At 47.6% G+C, this 16,008-nt stretch overlaps 1 long non-coding RNA gene across 1 annotated transcript in view; it reads right to left on the bottom strand.

Moving 5' to 3' along the window:
- Positions 1-9,175, bottom strand: part of LOC140709506 (uncharacterized) — a 34,264-nt gene extending 25,089 nt beyond the window's left edge. Inside the window, exon 1 of the long non-coding RNA XR_012090045.1 lies at positions 8,944-9,175. This is a non-coding gene — a long non-coding RNA (uncharacterized lncRNA). The remainder of the gene's footprint in view (positions 1-8,943) is intronic.
- Between the last annotated feature and the right edge of the window lie 6,833 nt (positions 9,176-16,008).

The following is a 16,008-nucleotide window of genomic DNA, read 5'->3' as shown; positions in this document are numbered from 1 at the left end:
GGGACCTGAGAATGTGCATTTCGAACACACTCCCACATCTGGCTGATGCTCCTGGTCCAAGGACCACACAGTGAAAGCCACTGGAATAACAGAAGCTCAGAGAAGGAAGAGCTGGCCGTGCACTGGACCTGGCTGGAATATTAGGGAACTTTGATTCCTTCCTCGCTGCTGGTAAGTATAAAATCAGGGGCGTGCAGCTGGTGGGGGCTTCCTGGGAGTGGTTCTCTTGCTGAGTCCATGAAAAGCACGTGGTTTCTACCTCAGCGTTCCCTCTCTGTAGTGATGGACCCATTTTATTTTTGTCCCAATCCATTGTGGACTATTCTTCTGTAACATACAGGATCAGCCGGGTGCGATGGCTCACACCTGTAATCCTAACACTTTGGGAAGCTGAGGTGGGTGAATCACCTGAGGTCAGGAGTTCAAGACCAGCCTGGCCAACATGGTGAAACCCCGTCTCTACTAAAAAAAAAAGGAAAAAAAAATACTAAAAATAAGCCAGGCGTGGTGGTGGGCACCTGTAATCCCAGCTACTCAGGAGGTTGAGGAAGGAGAATTGCTTGAACCTGGGAAGCAGAGGTTGCAGTGAGTCAAGATTGCACCATTGCACTCCAGCCTGGGCAATAAGAGCGAAACTGTGTCTCAAAAAAAAAAAAAAAAAAAAAAAAAGATATATATATATATATAGTATCATAGGTGTGGGTGTTCCAGCTCTGTTGAAGCTCCACGAATGTTTCTAAATGCTCATCCTGTCACCAACTGGTAACAAGGAGCTCATGAACCAGTGCCAGGCCATGGGCCACTTTGAGGGACCCCACCATGGAGCCTCCGTGTCCCCTAGACATCTTCACACATGCACCCCGAAAGCAGCCCAGGGTCCAGCATGAGCCAAGCACAGGGAGTGGTTGCTGTTCTCTCTGGGTCTGTGCCCTGAAATGGGGTGTGAGCCCACTGGAAAAGCATGAAGGAAACCGCAGGATGGCGACCACTCGCATGAAGGCAGGCTCACCCCTCCCTACCCAAAGCCCAGCCCCAGGACACCCTTCCTCTGTAGCTAAGGAGAGATGGTTCTGGAGGCCACAGCAGGTGCTGGGAGTTGACAGAGGACCCCTGTGAGGATCCCCTGAGAGGAACTAAAGCAGACATGGCCACACCTCTCTCCAGCTCCAAGGCCCGTACCCCCAAACTGTACCCATGTCCCAAAAAAGGGTCCGGCCTGACTGGCCAGGAGCTGCTGCTCCCAAAGGCCTCTGTGACTGCAAAATCTGGCTGGGGACCCCAGGACACTCCCCTGACCTCTCCTGCCAGCTCCCTTCCTGGGCTGCCTTGAAGTTCCAGGTCCCATCCTGGCATCTTTGGCAATGACAGGTGAGTCACAGAACCACAGGAACCTGAATCACCATAGGGACAGCCATGGGAAGTCAGGCTGTGCCCCCCATTGCCTTGCTAGGAGGGGCCTGAAGCCATTTGCTGCCCGCTGTCCACTGCTTCAAGTATTTGGGCTATGCCTGGAAGCTGGAGCCATGGGGAGAGCAGAAAGCAGACGCGAGAAATGGCAGGCAGGGTCAGCGAGGCCAACACAAATTCAGGTGCTCCATCTTGGTGTAGAGAGGAGCCCTTTCCATTTCGCTTTGGTCTTTGTTGAACATATTTCCGAACAATGACTCTTCACTCCCTGCCTTCCACTGGCCTGGACAGCACTGCGCTTTTCACTTTGGCCTTTACCTAGCATTTAGCATTTATCCAGCCTTCTCTAAATTCCCACTGAAGTGTAGGGTTTGCAAAAGGGCACCAATACAGGTCCCACTCTCAAGGCAGTTAAAGTCCTGTGGGTTGTATCAGCTAGCTGTTGCTGCATAAGAAAACTCCCCAAGCTTCCTGAGTTACAAACAACAACCATTTGGCCTGAACATTACAATTCATGCTGCTGTGAGTCAGGGATTCAGGCAGTGCTGGGCAGGGACAGCTCACCTCTGCTCCACAGAGTGTTGGCTGCGGCAGCTGGCCAGGGGCTGGAGGGCCAAGATGGTCTCACTCATGTGTGCGAGCTCTCAACTGGGGTGCCTCGTGTCTGGGCCTCAGGTCACCTCCCTGTGGCCTCTCTTTCCACACAGCATCTCCTCCTCAGTCCAGCTCAGGTGGCACCTTACCCTTGATGTCCCCTGACACAGGGACTTGGCTGCATGCCCCCTTCTGGCTTCCATAAAATCCCAATGCTTGCCTCTACAACTGCATCATCCAATATGGATGCCACACTTCAAGTGTGGGACAGCTGCACGCTTGAAATGGACTAGTCCTAGTTGAGATGCGCTGAATGTAAAATGCACGAAATTTCAATGTTACATAAAAAAGAATACAAAATAATTCACTAATAATATTAATATTGATTTATACATTTCTGTGATAATATGTTGGATATAATGGGTTAAATAAAATACTTATTGAAATTAATTTCACCTTTTTTCACTGTTTTTAATGTAGCTGCTAGAAAATTCACAATTTCTCATGTGGTTCAATTTATTTCTATTGGACTGTGCTGGTCTCATAGATTATTCTGCCAGAACCCCTCTTGACTTAGCTATAACCTAAAGCAAATTATTTAATTTTTCCAAAACTGTTTCCTTCTCTACAAAATGAGAATAAGGTTTATCTTTTAAGGTAACAGTGAGGAAAAAAGAGCATGCATCAGCGTGTTGGAAAATCTCTGTTAGTATAACGGTTACATTCATTGTATCATATAGAATTAACTGTCACAATGATCTTAGTGGTCTGAAGGGTCGTATTCATTTGAGATACCTAGATTCTCAGACAGTACCTGACACAGAACAAATGTTTTAGGCATAGACTATAAAATGCAAGTGGGGGATGTGAGTAGCAGATGACAGGCTGGCTGATTTGGGAGAGTTCTAGCTCTAGCGGGTCCATTAGGGCAGGCATTCCTCCCTCCCTCCCTCCCTCCCTCCCTCCCCCGCAGCAGACTGTGTCTGAAATCCATCACCATCCCCCTGGTGTCTACCTTCCAGGACAGTGCACCTGCAGCCTTCAGCACCTCCAAGACCTTTTCTCCCAAATTCCCTCTGCAACACTTCTTACTTCTAGTTCCCAACCTTTTATAGACACTCTGACCCTGGCAAATGCTTTTGGAGAGGTGCTGCCCAGGCAGAATCCTGCAGGGAGCAGAGCTGTCTCTCCTCAGGAGCCATGAATCATTCCACTTGCTTCTATTGTTGCAGGAGAGCAAACAAACAGATTATTTTCTCCAGCTATTTCTGGGCCTTTTTCAGAAACATTCTTGTCCCCAAATATGAACTTCTAAACCAACAGCAAATTATTCTGGATAAATGCTGGTCGATGTAAGTCCTGAGAAAGAAAATCCTAGGGTTAGTCTGTAAAAAATTAAAGGCCACATTGTTCTGATGCTCATGTGGGCGTAGCAGAGGTGGATATAAGCCCTGGGAGCCAGTATCAGGGTCTGCTTCATTATCAAAGCCCTGTACCTTTATGGTTATCCTGAATTTGCCCTGGGAACATCGTTAGAATTTGATTTAGTTTGACTTGAGTTTGCAACATGGCATTTATGTTCTAGAAAGACCTTCTCCCACTCCAGCAAAGGTGAGCAGAATTACAGGTGGGGCTATAATGTCCAGGCATGGCCCAGTCCACGTTGAGCTCTCTACGAATAGACCTTCTGGAAAAAGCAGACCCTAAGAAGTAGACTCCCTCTTTGTGGGAGTCTGGGAGTCGGTTTCTTTGGCAGAGAACAAGGATCGGAGGTTGGAAAGGTTTGAAGAGACAAGGACCAGTTTGAAGAGACTACATCCCACCAAGATCAACTGCTGGTCTCACTCAGGGACAGAGTGAGGACTCTGAACCACAGCATCTCAAAGGCATCAGAGGCATGGGAACCATCAACCTAACCACCTACTCTGCACCTGTTTAGCACACGAGAACACTGAGGCCCAGAGATGGGAAGAAGCTTGTCTAATGGTGATCCATGAAGAGCAGGCCCCCACCCCGAGTCTCCTGGCTCCTACACTACACCCCTAACAGGGCTCCTTCCAGCCAGCACATGTCACTCGCAGGACTCACGTAGGAATCATTCTTGGCCCCAGCTCCTGTTTATCAATACACAGATAGGATAGTTGGAGCCCCGAAAGAGCTGTCATGCTGCCTAAAATACCATCATTAAAGACTTCCTGATCTGCGTAAACAGGGTCCTACTTTAGCCTGCAAGTATCTCAGATGGATTCACAGAGTGAATTCTCAGAGACTCATACTTTAGGCAGCCCCTTCCTTGAAGCTGAGACGGAATGGTGATATTCTCAGGCAGTGTGGTGTTGGGGACAGGGAGGAAGAGCCCATTATGAACATAGGATGCTGTCCAAGTGGGAGAAACTTCAGGTGCAGATCGGGAGCCTCTGGGTCGCCAGAGGACCAACAGCTGAGCCTCTAAAAGAGGAGGGGGAAGGGGACTGAGAGTGGAATCCTAAACTTCCTCATCAGCGGTGGATTCAGTCATGGGTTCCAGTGTTTCATTGGAACCCTCCCCGAACCCATGCCCTTAGTCCTGTAACTTTACAGTCCCTCCCGCTAAAGACAGAATGAACTCCTCCTCCTCTACCACCCCACCACCATGCTTTGCTTGGCCAGTGTGATGTGGGAAGAAGTGTCATGTGCCTGCTCCTAGTCACGCGATGTGGAACAGAGGCTGCAGCCAGTCACCCGACGGGGCAAGGCTGTGGGACAGGAGGTGCGGGGCCCACGCTGGTCAGGCAGGGGGCGCCACCCTTTCCGGATGGTTGGTGAGATTTTGGGAGTGGACAGTCCGGTCAGGTGAAAGGAAAACCATGAACAAAGGTATAGAGGAAGGAAAAGAAAAGAAATATTTCTAGAAGAAAGAACAGCTCCAAGCAGGGGGAGCAGCATTGTCCTAAAGAACTTGCTTCGATGACAGAAATGGCCGACGCCTGTGTTGTGCAGTGAGGGAGAAGCCAGCCTTGTGGGCATGAGCACTTGAAATGTGCCACTGCTACCCAGGAACTGAATTTGTCACTTTATTTAATTTTAAGCAATCAACATTTAAAGGGCCGCACATGGCCAGTAGCTCCTGAGTGGACAGTACAGATCTGGAGTGCTGGGTCCTGGGAGTGCTGAAGTAAGGCTAGACTGGAGATCCCTTTTGCACTCAGTAGAATTTCTGAGCTAAAGGGGCCCAGTAATTACGATAACATTTGCCGCCTCCCCTGACCTGTGCACAGCACTTGTCATACATGATCTCATTTAATCTTCCCAGCATCCTTGCAGGGTAGAACAGGTGATTATCGCCATTTTATAGACAGGTGGACTGAGGCATAAGAGGAGCTAAGTGCTGGTGAAAATCACCTGAGAGGCGGAGCTGGGTGCAAATCAGACTCTGACTGCGAGGCCCCTTCCACATCCATAGGGGCCCGAACAGCCACTTACAAAGTCTGCAAAGTCCTTTTCTGGGTGTTTTCCTCTCTTAGGCACTGGCTTAATTTGCCCCATCCCCAATAAAAGGCAGAATCTGAGATAGGACTTGCGTACGAGAAGTAATTTTTGCTACTTTTCAGGCTATGGTTTGGGGAGGCAGTGCTGGTGAGCTCATGGAACAGGATTGACATGGATGAGTGGGAAGAAAGTCAACCCAAAGAGGCTTTCTTGAGCTGGTCATGCCGGGAGCCAGCAGAGCTCCTTCCCGATGGGCTCCTTGGAGAACCTGTGCACACTGCACCTGTGAATCGTCACCTGGGATGGAGAGGAGGGGAGCGCCATTCTCCCCAGCTCTGTCCCCCATTAGTCAAGGACTGTCCCATCTCTCAGAGGGACACAGATACAGCAAGGGTACCTGCAGCCAGATTACCCCTGCCCTGAGATGGCTGTCACACCCACATGAGGAGCAAAAATGTAGCTGACACATATTGTATGATTCCACTTACAGGAAATGCTCAGAATAGGCAGGTCCAAAGAGCCAGCAGGTGGCCAGGGCTGAGGGCCAGGAGGTGTGGAGAGTGAGTGTTAATGAGTACAGCGTTCCTTTATGGAGTAAGGAAAATGTTCTAGGATTAGATGACAGTAATGGTTAATGGTGAATTTTGTTACATGAATTTTGTTCTAATTTTTAAAAAGTGGGCTGGCAGGAACCAGGATGGCAGCAAAGAAATGCAGCCAAGTTCCAGGCTCTGAGCTTAATTGCAGGCCCAGTCCCATAAATCCATAAATGCAGCCTCATCACAGGAAAGGCCTGTCTCTGCACTCAGACCAGCCTCCACCCCTGGAGCTCTGACTCAGTGTTGGGCTAATATGGAGCCCGGGAAGCCAGGATTAGCTGTCCCAGCCCTTTCCAACTCCTCTTCTCAATGCTGCCTCTCTCTGATGGACTCAGACACAACGAGGTCACTGCGTTTGTCCAAGGCTATGATGTGAGCGACTGCCAGGATTGAGCGCAGAGCCCTCACCTGCCCCTCCCCAGCAGAGTCATGTAGGAGGCACACAGGGATCTGCCTCCAGCCCCCAGCCCTGAGGTCGCAGCAGGATATGCAGCTGATGTCTCAGCACTGTCCTTCCCCATCCCCATCGTGCAATCTCGTCACTGTGAAAGGCTTTCTGTTCCTCTGTTGCACCCCACACCAGGCTTCTTCCCTTGCCTGAAGGCAGACAGAGCCTGAAGGGCACCCTGTCCTCTAGTGCCCACAAGTCCCTCGTGGGGACACCTGGGCCTCCTTTCCTCCTGCCGGCCTGATGAGCCTCAGATGCTGCTCCACGAAGGGTCCTAATGGCACTCCATGGAACACAGTTTAGATTCAGCTGAATTAATCTACTCCAATTTACCTGCCAGGGATGCTAGCACAATGGAAACCCCACCCCTCCATTTTGAGGTGGAGTCTACGTCTGGGTGGGCTTGTGACTCACTTATAGCCAGGGGAACGTGGTACTGGTGACATCAGCTGACTTCTAAGGTAGGGTCCAAAAAGCCCATGCAGCTTCCATTATCAAGTCTGCAGGGGAGCTTGACTTTGAGGCCCTGAGCTGTCGCCTAAGGAGCCCAATTACCCCAAGACCTTCATATTGTGAGGAAGCCCAGACCTCATGGGGAGGCCACGTGTAGGTGTTCTAGTTGACAGCCTGATATGGCTTGTCTGTGTCCCCAGCCAAATCTCATCTTGAATTGTAGCTCCCCTAATTCCCACGTGTTGTGGGAGGGATCTGGTGGGAGATAATTGAATCGTAGGGGAGATTGCCTCCATACTGTTCTTCTGATAGTGAAAAAGTCTTACAAGATCTGATGATTTTGTAAGAGGCTTCCCCTTTCACTTGGCTCTCATTTTCTCTTGTCTGCCACCATGCAAGATGTGCCTTTGACCTTCCACCATGACTGTGAGGCTTCCCCGGCCACATGGAACTGTAAGTCCATTAAACCTCCTTTTCCTTATGAATTACCCAGTCTTGAGTATGTCTTTATCAGCAGCATGAAAATGGACTAACACACGGCCCTAGCTAAGCTCCCAGCCAACAGCCAGCATCAACAGCCACACGGGTGAGGGAAGACCCTCCAGATAATTCCATTTCCCAGCCACTGAACCTTACCTAGACATGGATTCTTCTTTTCAGCCAAGGCGCTGAATATCACAAAGCAGACACATGCCACTCTTACTAGGCACTGTCTGAATTCCTGAGCTCCAGGATCTGTGAGCATGATAAAACTGTTGTCTTAGACTGCTAAGCTTTATAATGCAGCCATAATCCCTGAAACACCCTTCATTCATAATTATTTACTGCACATATATGATGTGCCTGGCTGTATTCTGGGCATTGGGGATGCAAAGATGAAGAAACACCCAACCCTTTCTTTAAGGACAGAATGGGTTAGTGGTGCTGTGCATGTGCAGCATTCAGTGCAGAATTCTGCAGTGGCTCATTTTAGCAGGGAAATCCAGAGGGACTTCCTAGAAGAGGCTTCCAGAAGTATCAAAGGGTGGGCACAGAAGTGTTTTCTCCATAGATAGCCAGAAACTGCACAACATATTTAAGAAGTTATTGGGTTATAAACTACTGCCCCCTTAAAACCTGACCAAGGTGCCACTCTGCCAGGAGCCCCCACTCTTGCCTATAATATCTGCCTCTCCCTGAAGCCTTGGTTCAATTTCTTAAACATGCCAAACTCTTATCACCATCACAGCCATCTCAAGTGCCTTTTCCTCTGAAAGAACACTGTTCTCCCACCCCTCTTAGTTTTCCCCAGGACAGAAGGCCTCCCCTGAGGCACCCCTCCCATTTCTGTCTCATGCACATCACATGTGCAATTGTACATGTATCTGTCAGCCTGTTTATCCACGGCCTCTGCTACTAGACTTTACCACGAGGTGAAGAGCATGACTGTTTGGCTCATCCCTGTATTCTCAAAGCCAGCACAATGTGGAACACCCTTTACACACTCAGCAAATATTGCTGGGAGAATAAGTCCACGAATGAACTAGTCTTGTTCTGGGACCACAGATCCGTTTTAATCCCTGATCCTATGGTTAGCTTATTCTAGTTCCTAACCTAATTGTGCCTCCAATCATTGGTTTTCTGGATCCCTCCCTCCACCTTAAAATATCTTTCTGCTACCTTCCACGAATTGTCTTTGCTAACCCAGCTATGACACAACCCCACTAAGCCATGGTTTCCATCAGCCACTGGAATCACCCAGCTCTCCTTTGCCAAGCCCATTTGCCCAAAGTTCCAGTATCACCAACTGGAAACACCACTTCAAAGTCAGACCACACAGAAGGCTGCAGCATTGTAGTAAAGAATCCAGTGAGGGAGGAGTATCCCAGAGCTAGAGAGAAGGAGAAACAGATGACAAACTGCAGAGAACTTCTCCAACTACCAGGAATGTTGACCCTCCCTCCTGAAGGAAATCACATGCACCCAAATACTCACATTTAGAGGGAAAAGATCTCAAGGTAATATGAGGTCATTTCACTGAAGTGACTCCAGAGACAATAAAATAAAAGTGTCCAGGGAGGTTAGCTTCTCCTTGGAGATGCTGGGAAGCTTGACATTTGCAATGGGAGAAGAGGGGGCAGGGTGACAGAAAAGGTGTGACTGCAGATGTCAAGTTCTGCCTGCATGGGGTGGCTTCAGAGACAGGTCCCCTGAGTTGTGCCGTCTCCTTAGCAAACATACAGACCACGAATTGCTTCTAAATATAGCCAGGAGGACAGCACATAGAATTATTCAATAGGAATGCAGAAAGCTGATTTGCTGCTGATCCCCATTTGGCCTGGCTTGATTTCACAATCAAACGAAGAACCTTTTTTTACTTCCAAGAGTCCTATATTGTCTCTTGGTGCCATCAGCACTGAGAGAGAAGCAACAAGCTCACCCCCACTCGATCTTCCACAGCAATCCAACAATCTCACATTTGCTTTCTCCCTGCACGTCTTTCTGGGGAAAAAAATAAAAGACAAAGCCAGTGTGTGAGTTAAGTCATAAGTCATTTCAAGGGAGAACCATGGATCCAGGGCCAAGAAGAGGCCACAATCACAGTTTTGTGCTTGTTCTCTCCTCTGCTGAATTTATTATTAGTTTCTGATCTATAAAACTACATCAGAGAGATCTGAGCTCAAATTCTGGCTCTGCCACTCACCAGCTATGTGACTGGGAACAAGTGATTTAACCTCTCTGTACCTCAGTTTCTTATCTGCAAAATGGAGATAATAAGCTTCCTCAAAGGGTAGTGAGAGGACTAAATGAAATTCATTCAACATTGGACAATTATTTGTTGATCACCTACCATGTTCTTTTTTTTTCTTCTTTAACTTTAATTTTAAGTTCAGGGGTACATAAGCAGGATGTGCAGGTTTGTGACATAGGTAACTGTGTGCCATGGTGGTTTGCTGCACAGATCATCCCATCACCCATGTACTAAGCCCAGCATGCATTAGCTATTCTTCCTGATGCTCTACCTCCCCCGACCCCCCGTGACAGGTCCCAGTGTGTGCTGTTTCCCCGTATGTCCATGTGTTCTCCTCACTTAGCTCTCACTTATAAGTGAGAACATGAGGTGTTTCGTTTTCTGTTCCTGCATTAGTTTGCTGAGGATGATAGCTTCTAGCTCCACCTATGTACCTGCAAGGGACATGATCTCATTCCTTTTTATGGCTGCATAGTATTCCATGGTGTATGTGTACCACATTTTCTTTATCCAGTCTGTCATTGACGGGCATTTGGGTTGACTCCATGTCTTCGCTATTGTGAATAGTGCTGCAGTGAACATACACTTGCATGCATCTTTATAATAGAATGATTTATATTCGTTTGGGTATATACCCAGTAATGGGATTGCTGGGTCAAATGGTATTTCTGCTTCTAGATCTTTAAGGAATTGCCACACTGCCAGACGCTATTTCTGGGTGTTTAAGATACAATAGTGAATAATATAGACACTGATCCTTGTCCTCATGTAGCTTATATTCAAATATGGACAGATTAACAATAAGCAGTAAATTTACAGTAAGTTGGGTGATACATGATACAGGAAAGAGTATATAAAGCAGACGAGGTAGAGGATGGTGGCCACATATTATTTCCTCCTCATTTTACTCCTTCTGTTGGGAGGTGGGACCTAATTCCCATCTCCTGATATCAAGGCTTCTTTTGTGACTTGCTTGACCAAGAGAATGTGCCAGAGAAATGTGGAAATTTCAGGACAATGCCAGAGGACTCGTAGTTTTCTTCTGCAGCTCTTGGAACATTCTCTCTGGGAGTCCAGAGCCCCCGAGGAAGAAGTCTGACTTCCCCGAGGCCACCTGTTGGAGAGGCCGCGTGTAGGTTCTCTGGGTGACCATCCAGCTGTGCCCAGCCTTCCAGTCATCCCTGCCAAGGGACCAAGCGTGTGACAAAGCCATGTGGGCCCTCCACAGGAGTCCATCCACCAGCTGAGTGGGACCAAATGACACGGAGTGACGGGTGTTATGCAGAAGAATCACCAGCTGAGCCTGGTCTGAATTTCTGACCCACAAATCATGAGCTATAAGGCAATAATCATTTTTAGCCACTAAGTCTTGGGATGGTTTGTTACACAACAGTAGGTAACACAGCAGTTACACAGTAGGTTACACAGCAGTAGGACGGTAAGGGAGGCTTGGGTATAAGGCATATAAAACCCCTAGGCCAGCCACCAAATGGCATCAGATATTGTTATCCCCATTAATAGTTTTCACTCGCCTTCCCTCCTTTCAGCAGGAAGGATTTCAGAGCCAGGGCTCTCTGCTTGGCACCACTCAAAAGATGTTTGTGCTTTCACGCATGGGGAGCAGATTCTGTTTCTGTGCTTGGAGATAATGTCCCAAGGAAGAAGCAAGTGTAGAGAGGCTCAGACTTCAGAAATCTAAGCATGACTGGGTGAGAAAAGGGCCCCAGACGCCCCTGTGGGCAAACACAGACTTCTGCACTTACACTTTACCCACCCCCCTCACACACATATGTTACACACACACCTTCTCACCCCCAAAACTTGGAAGGCTGTACTTTGAAGGGCAGAGAGGGTTTCCTGGTAATCATAATCTTATATCACACTTTAGAAAATAATTACAATTGTGTCTCATGAACCCACACAAAGCTGTCCTGAGAGCACTGTGAGGAAACCAGTGTCACACTCATTTTGAAGTTCTCTCTCCAGCTCCATTTTGCTCAGTTCCAATATTAAGAAAGGTAAACAGCCTCCCAGTGGAGAATGGCTGTAGCTTTCAGACCAGCAAATTCTGCAGTTTTCTTGGGGGAAAGAAAAAGAAAGACTGCTACTGGATTGATTAATTAAGCATTTATTCCACAGCAAGCAGAATCTTAGTAAATGATTCATGAAACTAAAAGGAGAGGGGAAAGCCTCCCACCCTAAAAGGTAAGTGCACTCAGGTGAGCATTCTAACAAGAAAGTGAGAGTCATTTACTAGGAAGAGCTATTTGGATATGTGAGTAGAATGTAAATGAAGAAAAGGGTGCCGTGATGTCATTTAAAGTAACAAGCAGCGGGCAGAAAAAGACTGGGCAGAGAAATCAGAGAAGATGCAGTTAATTGATGATTAGCTAAATGTTTTACAAGGTAGTTTTGGTAAAGGGTCTTTTTCCTCTGTAGCAGGTCAAGTGGATAGTATTGTATCAGTCCCTATGCCTGATGAGGAGCCAAACGAGTCCAGTGGCATTCCGCAGTACCACACCGTCATCTAACGACAGCTATTCCATTTGCAGGCATAGGATCTGAGAGAACGTATTCCATGTCTAGGGGCATATACCTTGCATATTCAATCCTGTTTGAGAGGCTGTAGTTATCACTGGAAGAATAACTGAAATAGATTATATTTATTGAACAGCTATAATGTGCCCACAAGGATGCTTAGAAACTATGAGGTAATGCTGTCCCCACCCTCAAAAGAGCTTAGCTAAAAAAGCAGTAAATACATAAGGAGAAAAATAATGATAAATATTATGTGTTACAGGAGTTTACAGAAAGGAAATATCCAAAGCAAGCAACAGGATCCATGGTTTACTGTGACAGGAAAGAGGAAGGAATGACCAAGCTGAGTGGAAACTCAAATAGTTCTTGACGTTCAGTCTCGTCTGCTGGGCTCATCTTTCAACTTGGGGGAGGAAGGGAGAAAGGGGAGGGGAACCAATCACTGCTGAGTGCCTAAGAGATGCTGGGGGTATGTGAGCTGTTATTTCATTTATGCTTCACCCCCACCATACAAGGAGGTGCTACTGTCAAAGAACTGAGGATTTCTAGAGGTTAAGGATCCAGCCAGGGTTTCCTGAGCTTAGATCCGAATGCAAGCCTGAAAGGGTCAAAGACTCATGCCCTTTGCTCTCTGGCAGGTCACACTGCTTTATGCACCAAGCTGCTCCCCTGATTCCAAAACTACCATGATTTTTGAGAGAGCTGCATGTAAGTTTGTGCTTTTCCAACCCTAGATCAGTCATCCTTCAAATAACTGCCCTATGCAGGGAAGGACTTTCTCCTTCTCCAAGAGATCATGAGTTAGAGGTGGAACAGAAACTGGACCTGTAAGAAGTGTGCCTGGCAAGAACTTGTGTGTCCTGTCATGGGCAGCTTTCTGTAGAAGCCTGGCTGTGCGTATCAGGAGACATATCAACCTCCAGAGGAACTTCTTTAAATTGACAGTTTCTGACCCCAGTCAGAGAATTTGATTCGGCCGTTTTGCAGTGACAGCCAGGAATTACTTCCTAGGTGAGTTGGATGCAGGCAGGCCATGGTCCACCTATTAAAAGTTCTGTTCCAGGCCTGGCACAGTGGCTCACTCCTATAATCCCAGCACTTTGAGAGGCCGAAGTGGGCGGATCACAAGGTCAGAAGATCAAGACCATCCTAGCTAACATGGTGAAATCCCGTCTCTACTGAAAAATACAAAAAAAAAAAAAAAAAAAAATTTGGCCGGGTGTGGTGGCGGGCACCTGTAGTCCCAGCTATGCAGGAGGCTGAGGCAGGAGAATGGCGTGAACCCAGGAGGTGGAGCTTGCAGTGAGCTGAGATTGTGCCACACCACTCCAGCCTGGATCACAGAGCAAGACTCTGTCTCAAAAAAAAAAAAAAAAAAAAAAAGTTCTGTTCTGGATGCTTCAGATGCAGGAAGTGAACATCTTTTTCCCAGCAACCTTGGTCTCTGCCTCCCTGTCCACCATAGGCACTATCTCACAAGAGATGGAGAAGTGCCGCTTTACAGAGGCCTTTCATTATGTTTCACGTTATATCAGTCAGGATCGCATCAGGAAAACAGAAGTCACCCCAGATATTTCAAACAGAAGGAATTCATGAAAGAGGATTGTTTACACAGGTGATGGAACCACTGAGGAGCCACATAAAGATTAGTGACAGCTGGAGGCCACTCCACCTGCAGGGCTGGAAGGACAAAGAGAGGAAATGGTGTTACTGGTGGTGCAGAAGTTGAAGCCACAGCTGGCATGAGCAGTGGGTCTAGGGCTATGGAGGAAGGAGCTGTCCAGCAGCAAGAGAGCCAGGGAGGAAATGCTGCCCAGAGCAAAGACGGAAAGTCAGATATTTTTCCTGCCCCCACAGCCGGGGGCTAGGGTGCAGTTCTGAAGACCCCAATAATACCAATGCTAAGAGAGTATTCTTTCTCAGTGGTTCCAGAGCCTGGAGGATTTAACCTGAGAAAGCTAATTTTTAAAAAATTTAAAAATAAAGAAAAAATAAAGCCTGGAGGAGCCTCAGAATCTGCTGGATTCCCAGATCAGAGATTCTGACGCAATAAGTCAGAGACAAGGACTGGGCAGGGGGACTTTGAAGGGACTGTGATATGTAGGTATGATTAAGAACTGGTATATCTGAGCATAAGCCCCAAAACAGCAGCAATGCTTCCTCAGTAGTACCACAGTGTCCAGCTCAGCAGGGCTGTGTAGATACTTAATATATAGGTATTCAATGAATGAATGAATAAAAGAATGAATGCAGAACAGTGATGCCCCAGAACCCTTGGTGATCCAGGTAGACCAGAGGGACACCATAGCTGGGAAGGGGAAACATGAAGAGGGTCAAGGTCAGAAGCAAGGCGGTGCTAAAAAAAAGATGAATCTGGACACTAAGGCTAATCCCAAACAAAACATATTTTAACCTGAAATGAACCAAATGCCAAGAGACAGGCAGATTCCCCAAAGGAGATGCAAACTACTGAATCCAAAAGATGAGAGGTTAGCTGCGGATCCACTTTGTCTACAGAGAGTTGCCATCCCCTGTGTTCATCAAGGCAGTGAGTCTGATTCTGGCTTTACCATGGTTTTACTTCAGCCCTTTTCCTGACACGCAGGGTGCCCCACACCTCTCCTCCCATTTTGCCTCCTGACATCTAGGTATTATATGTGGCAGGCAAGGTTCAAAGCAGTTTCCACAACAATCCAGCTCATCAGTGGCACCGTTGGAACTGCATCTACCCCACGGAATGGAGGAAACTATCCCACCTGGATATGAAGTCTTGAGCAAGCCACAGGTGCCCTTTGCCTCTTGCTTTTCTAGCCCTTATGCTACTTCCCTTTCTGTCTTCTCCATTTCTCTCTCCCTCTCATTCTTCCACATCCCTCTTTCTTCTCATCACAGCTCTCTCCTTCCTTTTGCTCTCCCTTCCCAGTTCCCAATACCCTGGGAGCAAAGCCTTCCTCAGTCTACATTTCTACTTTCTTCAGAATAAAATAGGACTAGTGTACTCATGTCCATGATACTAGGCTTTCTAGAAGAAAAGAGAGTGTGTTGCCTTGATTAATCCCCTGACAAACTTGAAAACTTGGGACATTTCAAATTGGCATGAAAGAACTGCAGGCAAGGTCCCTGGCGGCTATTTAATCCAATCTGCACTTTAACCAGCTCTTCTGTCGCCATCTCTGGAAGTTCCTGTCAGAGAACACTGCCCTTTTTCCCTGCATTGCTAGTACAAGTGTTACTGTGTCTCCCAGCCCCGGGAGTTGCAGGGGGCACCACAGCTGGTTGTACCACAGCTTTCAAGATGTCAGAACTGCCCACAGGGGCTCTTGCTGTGAACGACCTACAAACAAGACCAACACACTCTAACATGTGATGATTCCCAAGTCTGGCTGCATGTCAAAATCACCTAAGGAGCATGTAAAAGGCATCCAGATGCCAAGACCTACCCCGGATATACTGAATCAGACTCTGCAGGTACAGAGTCCAGGCAGCCAGCTCAATACCTCCCCACTCATCTCTTAGAACCACCACCCTGGAGGAACTTCAGGCCTAGAAAGGTGATGCTTTCACATAGAGGTCACTGGCCAGGTATTTTCAAATCCATGCACATTGTTTATGTTATGTAATCCCACACCACAAATAGATAACGAAAAGCTTCTGTGGTTGATGCCGGGGTCTTCGTTGTCCACTCTGCTCCCCCATCCTACAGCAACTCTTCAACCCTTGCATGGACATCTGGGCTCCCACAAAACCCATGTGTGTATTTTTAGGCCTAC

The sequence above is a fragment of the Chlorocebus sabaeus genome, chromosome 2 (assembly GCF_047675955.1).
Source record: "Chlorocebus sabaeus isolate Y175 chromosome 2, mChlSab1.0.hap1, whole genome shotgun sequence".
NCBI lineage: Eukaryota > Metazoa > Chordata > Mammalia > Primates > Cercopithecidae > Chlorocebus > Chlorocebus sabaeus.
The sequence above is the reverse complement of the archived record's forward strand: the minus strand, read 5'-3'. Positions and strand labels throughout refer to the sequence as shown.